General features: G+C 35.2%; 1 long non-coding RNA gene and 1 pseudogene across 2 annotated transcripts in view; one reads left to right on the top strand and one right to left on the bottom strand.

The window, feature by feature from the left end:
* Window positions 1-3,975, bottom strand: part of LOC143249262 (uncharacterized) — a 62,913-nt pseudogene extending 58,938 nt beyond the window's left edge. Inside the window, exon 1 of the transcript XR_013027699.1 lies at window positions 3,481-3,975. The product of XR_013027699.1 is annotated as an uncharacterized LOC143249262 (transcript). The remainder of the gene's footprint in view (window positions 1-3,480) is intronic.
* Window positions 3,976-3,996: 21 nt separating this feature from the next.
* Window positions 3,997-10,102, top strand: LOC143249263 (uncharacterized). The gene is made up of 2 exons (XR_013027700.1): window positions 3,997-4,260; window positions 9,087-10,102. It is a non-coding gene; the product is annotated as an uncharacterized LOC143249263 (long non-coding RNA).
* The last annotated feature ends 12,504 nt before the right edge of the window (window positions 10,103-22,606 follow it).

The raw sequence follows: 22,606 nt of genomic DNA, 5'->3' as shown, positions 1-22,606 counted from the left end.
TAACCTTCATGAATTGGGAAAAGAACGCGAGTTGGCAACAATACAATTTTACAAAATAGCAAACAAAAAACAATGTAAATCGTATATTATAGTGGACAAAAGTCGGGAATGAGTGAATCAAGTCTTATTCTTCATGTTAAACATATCCTTTTAGAAATAATTCTCTACAATAATTAAAACATTTGTATTTTCATGCTTTGATTGTCTCGAGAAGTCCACTTGTAAATTTGGACCATTTGTGTTTTTGATCGGTCTATTGAGCATAAGTGACCAGAAAGGTGACCTTTTCTGGTCTGGTCACATTGAAAAACTGGTTCTGATTAGTGCAATTTTAATACGTTATTACATAATAGATTCAGTTTGAACTTATTAAAAGCTAATCAAAAATAGACTAACTATATAAATGAATGTCACAAATTTTGGTTTGTGTTTTCCTTGAAGGCAATAGTCTTCAACAGTTGTATTTAGCTCCTCTCATTTTTTACAATCTCAATTAACTTATGGTACTTATCTATTTTACTCGGTAACAAAATTATCGAAACTCATGTTAATGAGGATATAATCCATTTGTGGATATATATGTATTACAAAAGTGAATTTTATTTAATTACTAAAGTGAAATCGTAAATTGTGTCTTCAGAAGCTGAAACGGTCTTCCGACACGTTTGTAACCATAGCCAGGAAATGTCAAACACATAAAATTATTAGTCTTTACGTATGTCTTAACATGTTCATCCTAAGCCATCAGTACAATTTTGTAAATTATGTGGCCCGGCATGGCCAAGCGTTTTAAAGAGTGCGACTCATAATCTGAGGGTCGCGGGTTCGCATCCGTGTCGCGCCAAACATGCTCGCCCTCCCAGCCGTGGGGGCGTTATAATGTGACGGTCAATCCCACTATTCGTTGATAAAAGAGTAGCTCAAGAGTTGGCGGTGGGTGGTGATGACTAGCTGCCTTCCCTCTAGTTTTACACTGCTAAATTAGGGGCGGCTACCACACATAGCCCTCGAGTAGCTTTGTGCGAAATTCAAAACAAACAAACAAGCAAACATTGTAAATTATGCACAAGTTTTTGGATAGTTTGTTTCCACATTTCCTCACTGTCTGATTCAAGTTGTCTGATAGGCGAGATGTAATACATCCTTGTAGTTAGTCCAAGGGATAAATGAGGTCCAGAAGTGACTGTTCATCTTATAGTACTTTCCTGTTTGAGGTAGATATGTATAATAGGGAATAAGTATTACTATCTACCAAAACGAAATGAGGTTCATACAGTTCCAACTGTAACAAGGTTAACAATGCTTTAAAGAATGTCACATTCATAATAATAATAATAATAATAATAACAACTTATGTTCAGATCTTCGTTCTTAAAGATTATCAGATGGATATACTCATCGAAGTATAGGTCTTAAGGTCTTAGGGTTAACTATAGTGTTGTCACCAACATTTGCAAGTTGTTTCTAGACATAACGATAGCCATCTTGTAAATAAAGACATAATCGTGTTTGTAAGGAGAGAATTAGACGCGACTGTTGATTTGGCCACCTAAACTGACTCTGGACATTATTACACTTTAACTTGACCATGACATTACAGTCGTTTCAAGTACAATAGGGTAAGAACTTTAGATTATCGAGAGGTAACCAATTTCTCATCGTTTCTAGTACGTTTTTAACCCTCTTGAACTTAAAACAAACATCTATCGGAGCTGATATAAGTTATAAAATGATTTTACAGAGCCATATTACCATCATATTGGTCTTTGCAATACGTTTGTGTGTATCCTAACATTTCTTGAACGTTTTTTGACAATATGTAATGAATGATTTATTATACCTTCTTTTAGTCATGGGCATCAGATGTTCTGCTGATATCCCCTGGTTTTAAGAGGCAGCGGTCAGAACATGATATAAAAATTCAAGTAAACAAAGTGACCTTCATTTTAAATGATCCAGAAAATCGATCCAACCATTATCGTACACGAGCGTTCGAAATAAACCAAATATGCATAATATTGGATATATAATTTTGTCAAGAAGGCGTTTAAACAGAAGAAATCATAATTCATTTAAAAATAAAACATACTCAAAAAATCCAACATTCCAAGCTACTATTACATAATGGGTGTGGAAAAATATTCGAAAAACTCAGACAGACAGCAAGACAATCAAAACTTTGTATGTGAACATAGCTTGAACATTGTGAGATTCAAATACGCGGATATATATATATATATATATATATATATATTAGACGATTTTTTTTCTAGCCTGGCATTAACTTCTTTTGCAGCGCATTTATTAGTTTTAGATTTTTTTTTTATAATAAGTGAAATAAACCAAACGTGTCCTTTGTCCACTTTGTTTGTTTATAATTAAGCACAAAGCTACACGATGGGCTATCTGTGTTCTGTCCACCACAGATATTGAAATCCGGCTTCTAGCATTGTAAGTTCGCAGACATACTTCTGTGCCACTTGAAAGTACATATTTTATTATTTGGTCAAACCTTCCACTAAACCAACTGATATTTTGGTGTGGAGAATGAAGTAAGCTCATTTCAGAACCATTATTGTGGAGTATTCAGTGCTTATGTCAAGGGAATTGATGATTCTTTCTTAAAATGATAGCTATTAATAAGACATGCAAACTTCAAATACTATGTAATAGAATACATATTCCAATCTTATCATTCCTTGTACTTTGGTCTGTTTTAACACTTTCTTTAAACGAATCTCAAAATACTATGTTATTTTTATAAACTTTTCTTGATGAAATCCCCATCCCACTAAACATGCTTGCCCTTTCAGCTGTGTGGGCGTTATAATTTTACAGTCAATCCCACATTTTTTGGTAAAAGAGTGGTTCAAAAGTTGTCAGTGGGTGGTGATGATTAGCTGCCTTCCCTCTAGTCCTTCACTAATAAATTAAGGACGGATAGCACAAATATTAATCGTGTAGCTTTGCACAACATTTAAAAACAAGCAATGTATAGTGTAGAATACATTTCATTTTCCGTCAGTTTTAAGATGCATGTTATTTTGGTCCCGCTACGCTACTGCTTAGATACATTTTAGTTTTAAGAGTTGCGTCTACCACTTTATCCCAACTAATTATTTATAATGGTAAAATATTTGTTTTATTGGTAAATATGATATTTTAAATGAATGTTAAAGTATTACTGTTCGTTTCTTACACTTTAGGTGATCAACAAATTGTTAGTATACTGCTTTGATGTTTAAATAACCACACAGTGTAAAATACTGATTTTAAACAACTTAGATTTCTTAACGACACTTTTCACACTTTTGGATCCGATATTGAACCCTTTAGTTAAACACAAACAGGTTTGGTAAACTCCGGCTTCGCTGGTTAGTGAACAGTATTTTTAATGTTTACCACGCGTTACATGACACTCTTCAACGGGCAGCAAGCTAGATTATTCAACCCCCAAGCATAACAAGCCCTTCATCTTACCTGTACTCTACCCAAACACTGACTCGGGTTTCTACTCCTGTGACGGATTCTGAAGGAGGAAACGGGGATCTTATGGCAAGTTCATACACTACGGTGTTCTGATAATTAAAACGTTTTTGAGGCTTAACTACAATTCGCTGTCAGCTCTGTATTCACTGAAAATCACAAGTGTGTCTTGAGTATTTGATCACTATCACCGAGAACAAACCACAGACGTCTTGCCCGTTCACTGTGACGAATACTTTCTTCGAAGGCTTACTTTCTGCAACACTAACATCTTTTACCCCAATTTTCTCTGGTGGCTCACCAAGTGCTCTCAGCCGCTCAATAAAGACATCACAGTTTGCCATGCGCTGAATGGTCGAAAGACGTTTTGCTTTCCCGCCCTAAGCCAAGACCAGCTTGAAAGGGGAGGTAAGGTGGGAAATAGGGATTTCAGTAAAGGCCGAAGCAAAATGCTGTGGCCTCCTGTGGCTGAGGGTAGTATACGCATGCGTACTTAATACTTATGTCAATTGTAAAACGATTCATCGGCGCGTGAGTGATTAAAGCTCAAAGAAACCATCTTTTATTCATCCCTCGTCCTGTCTCAAAATGCTGACAAGCAGGTTGGCACCTACTTCTGGACAGGTCAATTAGAAAAATCTTTTGAGCCGAGCGATCACGTGCTTACGCACATTCCAACGGTCACATAAAAGGTAGGGGCGTCTTGTATTTACTCGCCCCCTTTTTTTCTCCATTACTCACGTCGCTTTTCTAAGGATCTTTTTCAGTCGTACGGTAAGCTCATTTGTTCTGGCCTTCATAACTATTTAGATTTTAGACTAAATTTTTCCGTATCTGGAGTCACATGGAACTCTAATCTGCTGCAGTTAAAATAACAATATTGATTTCTTTCCCAGAAGAGTGCTTCGGTACAAAATTAACAGTGTTATAAACTACCGTTTTTGTGACTCGCTCACTGTAGAAACTAGACGGATATCTTAGCTCTGATAAACTCCATTAAAGTAAGATTTCATACTGTGAATATTATCTTATTGATGTACGAGCAGTAGTTCAATAACAAGACAACTTTCGAAGAAGTAAATGATTTATTGCTGTTATCAACCTAAACATCCAGGCTAGCCCTCCCAGCTCACGCCTTGACTGTCAAAGTTATACATATTTAATTTCAGAAAAAATGGCGACCTCATTCTTTCACAAATTCGTCAAGGGAAACTTTCTTGAAAAGTATTTTTCATATTTATGAGATGAAAATTTTTTACGTTGACGATCTTTACTAAGTATGCTAAAGTCATTCAATTCATTTTCAATTTATGAATTGAGAAGGGAGTTGTAAACTTATTAATTTTACTCGTGCACATTGCCAAGTGGTTGTCGCGAGTATCAGCTCGTGAAATTGTTATTAGGCAGTTGTCACGACAACGTCCTTGTAGCCAGTGTTCAGTGAATTTGTTGTTTTGATGCTTGTTAGGTGGTGTTTCAGGAAAGTAAGTACAACACAAAACAACACTAAGCTTCTAATTTATTCTTTAACTTTTAAAATATTGGAGACTTGAACTTATAAATGATAAACATACTTGTAATAGATGTGAAACGCTCAATAGTTTCTGATTTAAGGTCGAGAGACAAAATATGGGTTCAGGAAACGGTTTGGATATTTTGTTTTCCAATTTTGTTTTTTTTTCTCTGTCATCCAAGAACTCCTGCAAATGCTTACTAACACCCCTAAGGGAAAATAAATGAGGAAGACTCGCATATATTGAAAGTGACCAGAAAAATACGTTCATCATTTATTAACGAAATATTCGTAGCCTATCTTTAATCACTTTCTTGGTACCGTTGGTATTGAAATATCCCGACTTTCTAACTATCCTTTTGTAAGCACATATATTATTATTATTATTATTGGTTTGAATTTCGTGCAAAGCTACACGAGGGCTAACTGTGCTAGTCGTCCCTCATTTAATATAAATATAATTATAATATTTATATGTATATATAAATATAAATTAAAGGTAAGGCAGTTAGTCATCACAACCACCCACAAACTTTTAGACTACTATTTTACCAACAAATAGTGAGATTGATTTTCACAATATAATGACTCCACGGCTGAAAGGGCGAGCCGGTGTGATGGGACGGGGAATGGAATCCGCAGATTGTGAGTCGAGTGCACTCACCACCTGGCTGTGCCAGACTTGTTATTATAATATTATGATTATGAGAATAAAGCAAAATGCATAGAAGGTAAAGATATTAAGGTAACTCTATTCTATGTTAGCATAATGTACAAGTTGACGGTAAAAAAGTTTAATAAACAACTATCAGAATTGCACACACACTAATGCAATGTTTCAAATACTAATAGCTTCCTATCAGAGTAAGTTATGTACTCAGAGATAAAAGTTCATCTGGCTATCACTCCAGTTAACTAAATCTACTTTTATTACGTATCTACTTCTAAATATTAAAATGCATTGTTTCATCAGTTTGTTACTCTTTCTGTGAACGAAGTTTTCGGTCGTAAACCCAATAAGATTTCATAAGATTTGGCTAGCTTAGGAAGTTTAGTGTTTAATCATAAAACTATATACTATGTTAACAATGTAAAAAAAAAAAAATCTTTATAGCGAAAGTATAGTACCAAAATACAAAGTAATAAAACTTTATATTATACATTCAAACCAAAACTATTAATAAAAAATACAAAAAATATATATCACACCAACGAAACATGAGCATTCAACTTTTCTTAGTGCCAAATGCCTACCTCAACAAACGGAGACAATCTGTCACCAACGTTTCCTACTTGCTAAGACTTCTCTTCTGCATTTTTAGCCTCATATTACTTAAGTGAAACGCCAAGTGAAAAATAATAATTAAAAACATGTTCCTAAAACATCATTCATGGAGAAAGATATGCGCTTTGTGAGATTTACCAAACATATACTTTTTAATCATTGAAAAGTTGTCTGTTACATTCATAAAATCCACCGAAGACTATTTTTGGTGTTTTGTTATTCACCTCTTGTGAATCCACTAGATTTGGTACTTCTAATTTCTTGCAGAAACAAATACAACCAAAGTCTTTAAAAAGATAACAAAACGATACCTTCATTAGAGTCTCTGATACAAAATTGATGGATTCGTCAAATAAACATGATTTGAAACCTATATGCTGTCTATTCATTCTTTATGTTCATGATGGCTATTGATGGTTATTCTCAAGTGGACGGTAAAGTGAATGGTGATATCTGGTAAGGATATAGATTATTTGTACAAGTTTTTATATCACCTATACAGAGAAGAAGAAGAAAGGGTCAATATCTGGTTATTGAAAACCAAACCTATCATTCATCAGATTCTTGGCTTATAACATTTAATCATTATTATTATTGTTTAATTAGTTAATAGGTTGTAGCACTCCTGAGAGGCAAAACAGATGATATCATCCTAAACACAAAACTACAGCAATAAAATATGTCTAATTTCAATTTGATTTTCAAGCCACTCACATTCGTATCAGATAAATCACTCACAAGTTTTAACGCCTTTAACTTATATCCTGTAAGCTTCAAGAAAATGCCATCGAGTTAGCTCTTTGTAACCAGTTTTAAAGCTCAACAGTTAACGGTGTTGACTCTGTCTCTACTTCATTCCCATTATTAAAAACATTAACTTGCGCGATAGTGAAATTATTTTTAAGGGGTAAAGTATACAACTAGCATGCAGCAATTCATTGAGATCACATATTAGGAACAGCTTCAGCTATCTGCTGACCAAAATTGTCACTATGTGACCTTACTATATCTGAGGTTTAATCACAGGTAGTTGAAGCCCTGTCACTCTGAAGTCATAGCTGTCAATTATAAAACTATTACACATTGTATTAAAAAAGCGTAAGGGATAAGGCTTATAAATGCTTTGTTTTCACAATACTACTACATAAATACTAAGAGATTAAGTCATGCCTCCCTTTTCCACATAAGAATAACTTAAAAGAAATATGTGATCTTACAGTTTTCATACTGCAAAAAGTTGTTGTTTTTATAATAGTTATTCATCATCCCTTTAAAATTCCCACAAAAAAAATTATTCTTATCTCCCCCTCCCCCCACACAGTAAAAATACAATTTTGGTCTTTTTGGCACATATGGGTAGACAAACTTAATTTTATTATTAAATTTAAATTTATGAAATACATAACTTTACACTTGATATGAAATAACATCAACTGAAACTCAATACAATTCCTCACCTAAAAGTATTTTTCACGATATGTATTCATTTACTAGGACCGTCACATACCAATTACTTTCCATAATATTTCATAGGCACCCATGTGAAGAGCAACGTGAGGGCAACCTCACGTTCACTGCTCATTTCGCCCTGCATGGTCTATTCTGCTGGTAAGCAGCAAAAATAATATAATGTTTGCAACCCCTCTCCACATAACCAAGTGAAAAGTGAACTTAAATTGTTGGTGTTGGCAGGCATTTCCTTATCCTCCCTTATCCTGGTATTGATAAGCCTTTATGATTTCTTGTTGCAGGAGCCTCGGTATCACCAACTACATGACTGTTTTCATTTCACTCTCATCTAGTACATGTCATCCAGCACAGTGTTCAGGAACCAGTGTGCTTTGCTTGTGAATTACGCTTTACAATTGTTGCTCACTATACAGTTGTTTTGATATCCACCTCCACATGCGGAGTACAGGTTTTTAACTGTTCTGGTATCAGCTTCATTTAGGTTAGGTGTAGAATCCACATGTCTGTACATTCATTATGAGACACTGTAGCTGGTGAACTTGTCATCATCATGGATGTACTCATAACATCTTTTAAGATGTTTGAAGCTGTAAACCTATTCCATAGATGTGTGGTTCATCTTGATAATGAAGGTGATGAGAGATGTTTCATAAAGTAGGTAACTGCATGAAATTCCCTCTTGCTGGTGCAGTAGTTGCATTTTTTTGTAAGTCAGAATATGGTTTGTATATGTGGCCAGTTGGCAATAATCATAGTATGTATGTGAAAGTACAGCGAAAACAGCATAATGATGGAAAGAACTCCAGAATGAAAGTACTACTCATCATTCACAGTTCTTTGGATTGTTGGTAGCCTTTCATATGTCGATAGGTTTCCTATGTTCAAAGGTCTGGTGCTGCCACAATGCAACAGAGCACTATTCCAGCATCTAAAATGGAACTGAGTTCCAACAACTCAAAAGCTAAAAATATGTATACAAAAGAATAATCAACCTACACATGCATTAACAGTATTTTATTACCAAATATTTAACCAAAGGTCATTTTTCTAGCTATTCATGTTGGCATGATAGGAAGTGTGCAAGGCGTTATAAAAATCAAGATGGTCAATATTATAGTACAACTAGGAAGATAGTAAATTAATAAAATATGTAGCTTTAAAAATTTTCTTAATGTCAGTGAATTTATTTGGTACATAGTTGTTGTTTTTTTACTTGCTACTTTATTTAAAGAAATTTGACTTTGTGTTTTCTCTATGTATATTTAGTTTGGCTTAAATGAAAGTAGTGTTAAATAATTAGTGTTGTGTATATATCTTCTTTATTTAAAACAGATTAAAGGAGACTAAAGAGATGAACGATGAGCCAGAGCAGAATGAAAAAAGTCTCGAGTCATCTTAACCTACCTAAGTGATGCCTGCCCATGAAGTAAACACCACATCAAGGCACGGTACACAGTAAATGTTTCCAGAGGGTCTGTCTATAGGATAATACTGCTTCCACAGTCAACGTTTCTGCCTGGACATTGTGATTAGTGAATTAAAGAAATCTGGATGGAATGATAGCACATTGTGCAAAAAGATGTGCTGTACTGTTGCTATCCACTAATAAAGTGTGGTGCTCTATTAGTGCAAAAGTTAGTGGTCTCCAGTAGTACTTTCGACTTTATAAAAAACGAAGATTGCAAGACACCAAAGTGTATTCTTCCTTTGAGCTAACATATAACAGTGGCCAATATACTAACACAGAACATAACACACGTGTTAGTCCAGAACTAGAACACTGGAAGAAATCGATACTTATCGGGAAGCAGGATTCAACAGTAACCTTTTGCTGAGTTTTTAAAAGTGTTAGGTGTGGTGAAGACTTATACTTCACCACATCATCTCTAGTTTGATGGTGTAGAAGAATAGGTAATGTAAGCTCTACCAAGTGAATGCTTGCAAACTTTGTTAAAATTAATCCTTACAGAAGAGACTGGGACAAGTACTTTATGACTGTAATGTCTTGTACTGACCGAATTGAGAAAATTTCTTTGTTACAACCAACCAATGATGCAAAAAAGCAAGGTACATGAGGCGATGATTTCAACTGGACAAAGAAACTGAGTTTTCCTGAAAATTGAAACACATTATCTTGGTTCAGTTCTTTTGGGAAGGTTTGCAAGTAAAGACTGTACTTTGAGGCCATAGTGTTTTAGTTCTGCTGACATCTTATTCTGAAAGAAAGAAAAAACTGGAGACCTAAACACAATCTAGTAGAAGCGACTGTCTTTTTCAAATGCGCAATCACGTAAGCTACGTTTTATTTTTGTATGTTTTATAATAAATATTTTGTTCATCGTATTAAACCTGCCTTGTGTCATTAGTTCTCAAGTGCAAGAAAACTCAAACAAATTGTCGAACACAGACAAGTTGCATTTTCTTGTTCAATCTGCTGTTATTAACTAATACATGTAGTCTGATATTTATAAGGAAATAAGTTCACGTGAAATATCACATATATGCATTTATCTAGAAACTCAGTAAAGCATTAATGTAATTAGTCTTAACTCATTGAATATCAAAGTTGGGCTATATAAACACGACTGTTTTGTTTTTTTTCACAGGCATCTAAACAACCAAAGGTTAAAAAAAGACAAATATGCCCCAGAAAATTTTTGAGCCTCCATTATACTTTTATAAAATATATTTTCTATTGTTATATATATTTGCCTCTTCTTTTTTCTTTTTTTTTTCGAAATTATAAGCTTACTTCCCCATGTTTAAGCAAGCCTCAAATAATTATCTTTCTGGTAGTTTTATTTAAGAAAATCTACTTAAACTTTCTGCCACAATACTTTAGTATTAAATCACTGACCAGAAGATCAGCAGCAAGTTAGCAGCACCCTACCACTTACCATTCCCGTTGAGAGGTTGACTGTTACTCGTATAACGCATTCACAGTTTAAAGTGCATGGAATGTTTTGCGGTATCGCATCCGAAATGATAGCATAAGATAATAAGAGGCTAACACAATCCTCATACTCACACGTTAAAACGTATAGAACAAGTTGCTGGAAGCAAAATATGGGGATAAATTCTACATTACCGGGGGGCCATTTCTCCCCTTTTAAACATATAAATCTCTATCACAGCTATTATGTTTCAGAAAGATTATGAGTCTGACCACCTACTATAATATATTTAATCTATAAACTCGCCATCTGAGCCAAAAACATTTTATTAGCTTATTAAATCCAGTAATTGTTTGAATATGTATTTAATTGCAATCTTTTAAAACGTTTAGCTGATTTAATGTTTGAAATTTCAAAATATGATTAAGTATTTGTTATTTCATCAACTTCATTGAAACTAGGACTTCCCCATTAGTAATACTAACCAGTGATTCCATCTTAGATTACTCACCCCATAAATACTTTTGAACACTTTTACTCACAGTCTTTATTGCATTTTCAGTCTGTGTGTGTTTTCTTATAGTAAAGCCACATCGGACCATCTGTTGTGGCCACTGAGGGGAATCGAACCCCCCGAATTTAGCGTTGTAAATCCGTAGACTTACCGCTGTTCCATCGAGAGACTGCATTTTGAGATTAAACTAACTTTCGTAATTATACAATGGTTTGCTTGTTTGTTTCAAATTTCGCTCAAAGCCACACGAAGGCTACCTGCGCTAGCCGTTTCCAATTTACCAGTAAAAAACTAGAGGAAAGGCAACAAGTCATCACCACCCACCGCCAACTCTTGAGTGACTCTTTTACCAACGATTAGTGGGATTGACCCTCACAATATAACGTCCTCACGGCTGAAAGGGAGAACAACTTTGGTAGAACGGGGATTTGAACTCGCTACCCTTAGATTGCGAGTCAAGCGCCCTTACCATCTGACCGTGCCAGATCGTAAAAATGGTTTGTGCGCATATATCTGGCTTTATGCTAAACATATACAGTGATTTACAATAACAAGTTTATTAAATAGTACATTAAATTTTGCTTCAGGTGGTTAACAATAGCTCTAACTCTTGGTGGGTTTCAAAGAAAGCCTCCTATCTCGTCTTAGTAATGGTCAAATGATTATATATTACCATAAGACAGACATATATATGAATGCGTGTCTAAGAGAGACTGCACGAGATGCTACTCTCGGCATGTTAGGGTTAGACATCGCACAACACGTAAACATTCAAATAAATACGTAGTCCACCTGGTGGTTGTTCCGAAAGGATAAAGACGTGGGGTATGACGAGTTAATTAGGGATGCCAGACCAGGGACATCATTCATCACTTGATACCTGGCCTCAAATAGCCGCCCATTTCCTTAGCAGACCACCTAAGTCGACATAAACTGAACTGAGATTGTTCTTATGTGCAGAGTTAGTTAAGGAATATTTCTTTCAATAGTTCAAGCAACTAGAACTATTCAGGTTTAACTAGTTTATATGGTCCTTTCAAGAAGACGGCTAGATTGATGTTTTAATTTGGTTACAATTTGATTTAGAATTGCTATATTATAAATAATGAAATTCAAAAGCAGTAGCTCCTAGTATCATTATGTACATCGTAGAAAATGGTAAGAGAAAAAACATATTTTATTGGAATTAAGTTTACCTTTAAAAAAAAACACTAAAGAAATTAATTACGTGTGATATTTATAACAGATTAGTTCCATTATATCTAGATTAGAAACTAGAAAGAAAAATACCAGGAACGTCAATTCCTTTTTAAAATTATGAAATAAATTAAATAATACAACCAAAACGCAAGAGAACAAATAGAGGTTACAAACATCATCAATCCTGGTAGTGAGAACTTCATAAAAGGTGCGCCTACGCGTTACAAAAAACACAAGAAAAGTTTTCTTTTTGACAACATAATCACCAATTTGAAAAAAAAAGAATAGTTTTTCTACTTAAATCCCAGATTTCAAAGTATAGGGTGTGTTTTAGGTAGTACAGGGCTTGTTTCATTTTGTTTTTTTCACTTCGACTAATAAATCATGTTCACCTTATAGTTCATAAATATTAAGCTGACTGAAGACCATCGCTGCTTTATGTAATGAATAGGGATGTCTGAGTTCATCTGTTTTTGTTTTACCTTAAACTGTATATATATATATATATATATATATATATACTGTATATTAAAACTTGATGTTTACCTACTCTATATATCAATACATAAAGTACAACAAATTATTCAGAGCTGTAATCAACGTTATATTGTAAGACACAACTCCTCGAAAATAAGAACAAGCTATAGATTTAGAGGGGAAGAAACAGTGAATCGTAGAAGAAACAACAGACGATTTTTCTCCCAGTATTTCAAGGATGTGGGAGGAGGGTCAGAATGTGGATAAAACATGAACACCGTGTGTTAGTTAGAGTGCCACTGATGCTAAGTTAATTAGTGAAGTGGACTGAATTGAAAAAGTAGCCATATGGTTTGATGAGCGAATTGACAAATTTCACTATATTTTGAAAAATGTAACAAAAGCAAGAAGTTGCACAACGTTCCGGCTAGGCCCGGCATGGTCAAGTGGGTTAAGGTATGCGACTCGTAATCTGAGGGTCGCGTGTTCGCATCCCCGTCGCACCAAACATGCTCGCCCTTTCAGCCGTGGGTGCGTTATAATGTGACAGTCAATCCCACTATTCGCTGGTAAAATAGTAGCCCAAGAGTTGGCGGTGGGTGGTGATGACTAGCTGCCTTCCCTCTAGTCTTACACTGCTAAATTATGGACGGCTAGCACAGATAGCCCTCGAGTAGCTTTGTGCGAAATTCAAAAACAAACAAACAAACAAACGTTCCGGCTACTAAGTTCAATACGATTGGCGTAATCTTGAAGGAAACTGGATAATGCAACTTAGTTTCTCTTCCACTACACTTCTTATCCTGATTATTAGATGCTTTATTGGACCATATTCCATTTTGTTTGAATTCCGTGTACTAACCTTAAATTTAGCGTTGTCTCCAGATTGAATGTAATAAAAAAAGAATGTTATTAATAGCTCTCACGTTGCATATAATAAGTTATTTTAAATAAACACTGGCTCTCAAATACGCTGATTTCCACCACGTTGTGAGGCCTGGCATGGCCTAGCGCGTTAAGGCGTGCGCTTCGTAATTTAAGGGTCGCGGGTTCGCGCCCGAGTCGTGCCAAAACATGCTCGCCCTCCCAGCCGTGGGGGCGTTATAATGTGACTGTCAATCCCACTATTCGTTGGTAAAAGAGTAGCCCAAGAGTTGGCGGTGGGTGGTGATGACTAGCTGCCTTCCCTCTAGTCTTACACTACTAAATTAGGGACGGCTAGCACAGATAGCCCTCGAGTTGCTTTGTGTGAAATTCCAAAACAAACAAACAAAATCCACCACGTTGTTTATTCTGAGGTAAAAAAAGTTAACACTTTTTTCTTTTCTTTTTGTCCACTGCGCATACACAGCCTCTTTTCGAACGTCTTACCGTTCCAGGGAAATTTAATAATATCTTTTTGCACAGACCTACTGAACATTTGATGGATGAAGGTACCGCCCATAGCTTAAATATAACCGTCTTTCTGGGTTGGCCTCACAGGGCAGACGACGAGATACCGGATTCAAAACGTGTGTCAACGAAACGTGTCTTTTCTTATGACCAAACACACAGTAGGTGGCGTATCATGTATGTTACATTTTGCATGAAGGTTTACAGGTTGCTTATTTTGTTTTAGAATGTTCGGGCAAAACTGAAAAAGTCTAACTAAGCATACCCGTTCCTTATATTGAAAGACTAAAGGAAAGACACATAAACTTTCAGTTATCTTTATAATTTTAAGACAGAATTTATATTGGGTCGTAGCCACAAGGGAAACGTAAATTTAAAAAAATCCTTTTAAGTAAAGTATAACTGTATAAAAATAGGCACACACAATAATCATTACTTATTTATCAGCAGTTATGCATGTTATTTATCAATTTAATCTGAAGTGGTCGTCCATTTAATAAAAAAAAAAACATTAATTTTTCATCATTCTCAAAGTATTTTTAAGAATCACCTTTTGTTAGCTTATTTTGTAATTTATTTGTTACGTTGTTTGTTTTTCTCTATGGTACTAGAAAGAACAACATTTCTGCAACTGGTTTGAGACAGTTTAGTTTTTACCTGTGGGTTGCTTATAACTAGTTTCCAAATGAAGTTTCCTGTTAAATGTTTAGCGTGCAAATACAGTAAGTCCAATAAAAGGCATTTTCCTACCAGTTATATTTTGTTTGTTTTTAAATTCAGATACATTTATCTTATTAGTTACCAATTTAATTTGATTGTCTTACACGTGCGATGTGCTTTTTGTTGTTATTCTTGTTTTGGTTCAGTTGTTTAGAATTTTAAAAAAATCATCCACAGTAAGAAGTAATTCTTATGTAATGCAGAGTGATAAAATAGTTTCGTATGCTATACGAAAAACATCTTTCTATATAAAATAATACATATTTCACAAAATCTCTATTGACGTTACTTATACTCCCCTATTTTACATAATGCATTATATCCCATGATGTTTACCTGACGGTCAAGTCATTCTACTATTCATAAGTTAGTAAAATAAGTTTTTGCTGTTACTTGCATTAGGAAATAAAAATTCCGAAATTTCTGAGTGAAACTTTATGATTATTAAGACATCTATAATACAACAAAACCTATTAATAAATAAGACTTGCTATCGAGAACACTTTTAAACTCAATGTACACTACCTTATGCAATACATTGGCTAAGCATCCCTAATCTTCAGGCATTGCTGTCCTGTATTTAAAATTACTGACCAGAGAGAAGATAACTATTAACCAAAAAAAAAAAAAAACTCTTAGACTACTCTTTTACCAAAAAATGGTGGGATTGACCATAACATCATAACGCCCCCACGGCTTAAAGAGCAAGCATGTTTGGTGTGTCGGGGAATTCAAACCCACGACCCTCGGATTACGAGTCGAGTGCCTTAACCACCTGGCCGTGCCGAGCCCGATGAAACGTCTCCATTTCAACAATATCTCCACTCTAGTGCTAATAGTTTTCGTCGAAAATTTTCAAGTGTATTTATTCACTTACAGAAACTGTTTACATTAAACCCAAGTACCAGGAGTGAGTAAACTGGCTAGTTTGCAGCATGACGCACTATCGAGAAATGACCTTACGAACAGCGAGTTTGGACTGTCTCTTTCCTCGCGAAATGTCATTTGTACACAACATCTAAAAGATTTATTACATCATAAAAATCTCCCGGTGGAACAGTGGTAATTCTACGGAATTAAGACGCTAAAATTAAGGATTCAATTCCACTCGGTGGACACAGCAGATAGCTTTGCTAGAAAAAAAAACACAAACATACATTACAAAAGCAATTATAAGGGATAGGCGTCACCTATTGTTCAGATAGACAGCCTTTGAATTCGCGATTCATGTCTTGTTGCCGCGAAAATTCATTCGCATTTTGAGCTATTTGTGTGCTATATTTCTATAAAACTAACTGTTAACTCTCACTGTTCAGTTTATTTATTCAAACTTAGATACTGTTATGGGCAAATAACCTTTGTGTAGCTTTGGCGAACATTCTGGAGAAAAGCAAAACAAAAAACTCATGTACGAATTCAACAGTCCCCCATGGTGAATACTACGTTTATTGAATTCTAGAAGTGGAACAACAACAATTCGATATATCAACCTTATTTTATTTGAATATGTGTAATTGTAATTTTGGTATTCGTTTCATTATGAATAAATAGGTTTTATGTGCAAAACATACGTATGTTTACTAATGATTCACTCACGTGCAGCATGTTAAAATAAACGGAGGTACTAAATTTGATTCGTCAAACATCTTTAAATGTGGTCTAAAAAATATCCTTCCTGGCAGAAAGTGTAGTCTAATAAAAGAACAAAGTATCGAGATAGCTAAAACATGATAATGTTGACACTTTGGGAACTAAATTGTTTGTTTCTTTTGAATTTCGCGCAAAACTATACAAGAACTACCTGCACTAGCCGTCCCTAATTTAGTTGTGTAAGACTAGATGGAAAGCAGTTAGTCATGACCACCCACTGCCAATTCATGGGCTACTCTTTTACCAGCGAATAGTGAGATTGACCGTCACTACAAAACCTCCTCGCGGCTAAAAGAGCGAGCATGTGTTGATGTGATGGTGATTCACACCTGCAACCCTCAGATTACGAGTTGAGCTTCCTCACCACCTGGCTATGCCGGGCATAAAAGTTTGTTCGGCTACTCCAGGGTTTTCGTACAAAGGAATATCTGCACACAGCTAAACTAGAGAGAAATCACCTAGTCAACAACACCCACTGTAAACTTTCGAGTTATTTTCGTCGGACTAAATAGCGGGATTTTACCATTACTCTTGCAACGCATCCACGGCCTGAAATGTGAGTATTGCGTTTTTTCTGCAGAGTGCTGCAACCGTAAGCCCTTGAATCTCCTATTCACGCAGGCTAAAAATTCAGCCACGCTCTGACCCATTGATCGGAATGTCTAATTGTTTCTATTACAGTGTAGAATGGTATAGGCAGTATTCCCCCGAATGAAAAATCCGCTGGCCGTTTTTTTACCAAAATTAAATACCAGTTGAATAATGTCTGCTAACAAGATAATAATTTTAATAAAAGAGTTACTAAACAATTCATATAATTCTAATCACCTACCCATACGTACGTACAACTAATCGTATGTACGTATATGGAGAGAAAGAGAAACAAAATAAGTTCACGTAATTTTAATAATGTAACAAATTAACTAGCATTCTCCATCGACTAAATGTATTTATGTATTTATTTATCAGTTTCCAGACATGAAATAATAATAATTCTATGGTGTGAATCCTGAGGGTACATGTATTTGTGTTACTTCTGTAAGTACACACATAAGATTCACTCAGTATTTTCTTTTCTGAGTTTCGATTTTGCTGCTTCCATGCCATCCGTTGACCTTCCACGTTGTAAGAAACTGCAAACTGTTACTCCAAGCTATGACGCTGGTAACTATGTAACAACTAAACGTAACCTTTGAAACTAGATAAAGGAAATTAATGGATTCTAAGACCTCTGCCTGGAGCGTAATCTGTCATAATTATATTGTTCCAGCGAAATTAACAGACAGGTTTAAGTCTGCAGAAAATATAAAAATACGTTTAAAACCTATTGTTGCAAGTTGTTTGCCCGCACACAAACACAAGTCAAACTACACACCCTGACTAATTGTCGCTAAACAACGCACGTGTAGTGCGAAATCCGAGCAATGCTACCTCACCTAGTAAAGCTTGTCCAACACCAGGACCTACCTGCAAGGTGTTAGCAGAACCACCGTGAGACCTCCATGTTAAAGTTTGTAGTTTCGGATCAACCTGCTTGGGTGGTAGATCACGAGTTTGGCGCGCGCTCCTGACGGGTTCCTTGATAGAGATGTCGACTGGGCTAATCATGCCAGCCCTCGTCTAGCTAGGTTATTACCCAACCGACGTCAGGTTTCTTCAGCTTACCAATTACCATAACAAAACTGGTGAAGTCTGTAATCAAGATGCCGCGAATCAGAGCTTGGGCACGGTTTTAGCTAGCGGCTAGGTAAGTTGGCTCAGCCCCTAGATAATCAGAAATCTGGTGTTGGTGTTGTTATAGCAACAAGGCTGACCACCAACTTGGGAAAAGAAACGAAAAATATATACTGGTCACAAGCATTCCACAAAATTTCATTGTATTATTAGTTTGAAACTCGCTATTATGACAAAGTTTCATGAAATATTTCTATGTTCCTTCAATTTCCTGAGCTTTATCGTCTTGGTGTTTTCACTTCTTTTTTGTTATATATTACAAAATAATGAATGAAGGGATGGTTATCAACAGCGGTTATAGCTTATTTTGAGCAATTAGCTGCTAACTTTGTTACAAATGTGTTGCCAGTCGTGAATACAACACGGTACAAATGTTGCTAAGTGGCGAGAAGCTTAGTAAACTGCAACAGTGTAAAGGTGTTGCTTTCACATTGAACTAGAACACTGGGTTTCATTTTGCTGAAAAACCAGCAGCTAAATGATGAAGTATGAGAGGAACTTTAGTGAAATTATTATTAACTAAACTGATTCACCCGTTTCGCCCTTTGTTGATTACCTAACAAAAATGTATTCTTTAGCTGAACTGCCTAACGTTTACTGGAGATAAAATTCATTAGAATTCATTCCACTCACTGATAAATAATTTTCTTTGTTTATATTTTTCAAATTATCTAAAACTAGGAATAATTTGGTTGAAATCAATAAAAATAAATACCATCTACTGCATTTCAAGTATAATCCTCAACTAAATTCATTATCTATTTTCAGTGCAAAGGAAGGAAAATTTCTTAAAATAACGTCAAAAATGTCAAAATGTGGCTTAGTTTCCGACCCCTCCCTTCTTCTTCCATAGTTCAGCCTCACTTAAAAAAATAAACATTAAAAAATGTCATAAAACGAAATTTTATCACTTGTAGTTTGAAATAAAAAATCAAGAGTTTGTTGAAACTGAAAGTTGCTGACTGGCATTCCACTGATTTGAAATTAAACAGCTCTAGTGTATAGTAATATTATTTGTAAAAGTAGCGAAACACGTAAATTGGGAATGTGAGAAAGTTAGTATTTAACGGAAGAATAGATATCAAATATAACAATATGCTTTGTGTTATACTTTTTCATCTTTGCTCATTTTTAGCCGCGGCTAAGCAGCTTATAGAATAGCTCCAAACTTTCAACTCATTAGCTCCGTCATCTCTTGACCGATTCGAAATCTAAGTACAGTTTTCGACTCAGGAGGCCACACTCTTTCGATTGATATATTTGATCTCGCTCAGAGTCTCATAGATTAATTTATTCTGACCTTGCCTAAACTAATTTCCATTTAAGAGCGGGCTAGAATAAAAAGTTGTTTTATCATATAGATATAAGTAAAAGTCTGAACACGTTGTGAAACGTTTTATGTATTTTTAGTTGAACGATAATGAGATTTAAAATTCCAAGAACGTTGAAAGTTTTGTGTATTAAATGTCGTTTCAAACTAAAATGTAGTCGAATCTACTAAAGTAAAACTTGGAATATTTTGTTTGTTTAATGTCGTACACATATTTATCCATTACAATGGTGCAGGGGTTCTGCCGCGGATGACGTTTTAAAATATTGCCTAGGACAATAAAATACCTGAACGTGGATTGATCCAGAGAGGATAGGTAGAGTGACTAGCCATCGCCCCTTTTCCTGACTAAGTAAAAAAATAATCAGACTGGTAAAAGGTAATCAGAATAAAAATGGGTAGAGTCTAATAAACGTTACCAATCCCAGTCCCTACAATATACATAGTATTTGGAATTAACCAGTTACTATTGTTGAAAACGTTCTCTTGGAAAGTATGCTGTAAACCATATTAAGTAACCATCGCATAAATAAAATCCTGGATACGCCTTGCTAAAGTCGGTCATGTCGACAGCAGATAAATATCAGCTGGGAAATTCCATTTATACTATAACTAGTCGCAGAAATCTAATGTATTTTGTATTGTTCTTGTTTTATTAGTGCAAAGTTCCATAATATTCTGGCGGATGTATATTTGTAAACTTACATCTGACCCGAGTGTACAGAATGGTGTGTAAGCGGTTGTGTATGAAACAGTTTGACGGCTACCGTGTGTATATATCCTAGGCCTCATTACGTAACGGTAATTGAGGTAAAGTTTACAGTTACCGAAGTTGGCGCAGAATGTATCAAGATCACTTCGTGAAATGTTTCACTGCGACTTTCTTGTTCTTATTTCTCACGTTTAACATAATTTTGATCACATCAAAGTAGCAAACAAATACATTAAAATAATTCCCGCCTTCTGAAAATATTATTCTATTTTCAACGTATAATATATAAAAAAAATGTCTATAAATGTATTAACTCTATGATTGCCATTACCGAGCCGGGACATCTGATTAGTTCAATGCCTCTATCTCCTTAATCCAAGGTAAAATAATGTCGAAATGTAAAATTTTTGAGTGGAGTAGATCTAAACTAATGGACTCTTCGATCACTCTTTCGCATTGCCTTGCTAAACACAAACACTGTCATTGACAGCGTTTAAAACCATTACTTCTTTTACTGCAGTGGCTTTAACAGGTAATGCGGCTTATCCTCTCTTGGATTAGGGTTACTAGAGTGAAAGCTACCGCCAACCACTCCCACTACAAGCCAGGGTGAGAAGAGGGATTATTCGGCGAAAATCACGTCTGTTACACGCCACGAAACGCCATAAAACTGTTTGGTTCCAGTACACCCTATTTTCGCAGTTTGTTCTGAAGTGAGTATAACTAGTCATTTGGAATGACATGTTACGTGGAGAAAGAGTGAGTCCGGGGATAAGCTTTGATTAACTGCAAAGACCAGTCATTCTACAATACTGTTTCTTGTTTGTTTCTGTTGTTGTTTTTATTTTACTTTTTGCTATGAAATAACACAATTTCTCATCCGAAATTTCTCAGATATATTACTGCATATAAAACCACACAGTGACTTCAAGACGTGGGAAAATAGTTAAATAATGAACATATTTTTTCATTATTTCACAATATTTCTGTATATGACAAAAGCAACTCACTTTCAGCAACCAAGAACAACAAATAAGTTATTATGTAAATGAAGTGATTAACTCATGCTGAAGAAGAAAATTTATAAATTAGTTTCAAACATTTTCTGTCGAAAGATGGCAGACAAACCGGCAACTGAACCCACAATCTGCTCTCAGTCGTGAGGGGGCGTATAACACCAGATCTGCTAAGACCACCCCATCTCGCTCTCCCTGTACACTATTCTGAGATGCAAGATAAACAATGCTTTGGCAAGTTGGTTAGTTTTAAGTATAGAATACCTTCCCATCAAAAAAAAATGAAAAAATAGAGGTCACACGGATCGCCTTTCCCAAAGTTTATCTTGGTCACGTAAAGTTAATCACGTATAGTTAAGGATGTGTATCATATGACACATGAGACAGATCGTATATCATTATATAATCTGAGTAAATGACACTGATGATTTGTCACTGCCGAGTTAATGTTATAAAAAATCCTTATGGTGTTAAACGTAACTGGATCATGGTACTAGTGTATTTACTACTGAGGTCTTATAACGAAGTTCATACATCTTATTTTAAATACACCTGAGATGAATAGCTATAATGAATCAGTTTTTATTATTATTGTCAAAATATACAATGTTTCTTTCAAGGATTTACTTTGAGTATCAGTAACTTTTGGTAAAAAAAGGAAGTCCGTCAGGAAAACACTAAACCTACACCTCACGAACCAATGAACAATAAAAAGCTTGATGCTGAAAGATTTTGTACATACGTATATATATATTGATGAATGGAACTTATACTTAGTTTCAATCTATACCTAAGAATGCACTCAGTAAGCTTCAAGTTCGTATGTCTTTCAAATAACTGGGCTGCAAATAAGCACATTACACATAAAAGACAAGCATATAAAGCTACAATATGGATGAAGGCATATGTACCTTAATAAGAGGTGCACCTAAAGAATAGGGACCACGAATGCAGTAGGAATACATAGATCTATCACACCGAGTGTGGGAAAAATAATAAGTGTTAAGAGCTGATATGTTTAAATGAATGGATATTGGGAATTACTTTCCAAATTTCCAAAAAATAATTACGAAACATCATACCACCTTTCCGATCGGTATGTTGTTAAAATAAGTTCTCATTTGTATGGGTGAACCTAAATATAATGTATGCTATCTAATAAGAAAGTATTAACAATTACGCAGAACTGATTGTGATTATGTACCTTTCAAAA

This window comes from Tachypleus tridentatus, chromosome 4 (genome assembly GCF_004210375.1).
Source record: "Tachypleus tridentatus isolate NWPU-2018 chromosome 4, ASM421037v1, whole genome shotgun sequence".
In the NCBI taxonomy this organism is placed as follows: domain Eukaryota; kingdom Metazoa; phylum Arthropoda; class Merostomata; order Xiphosura; family Limulidae; genus Tachypleus; species Tachypleus tridentatus.
Note: the sequence above shows the minus strand (reverse complement) of the source record. Positions and strands in the feature narration are given on the sequence as shown.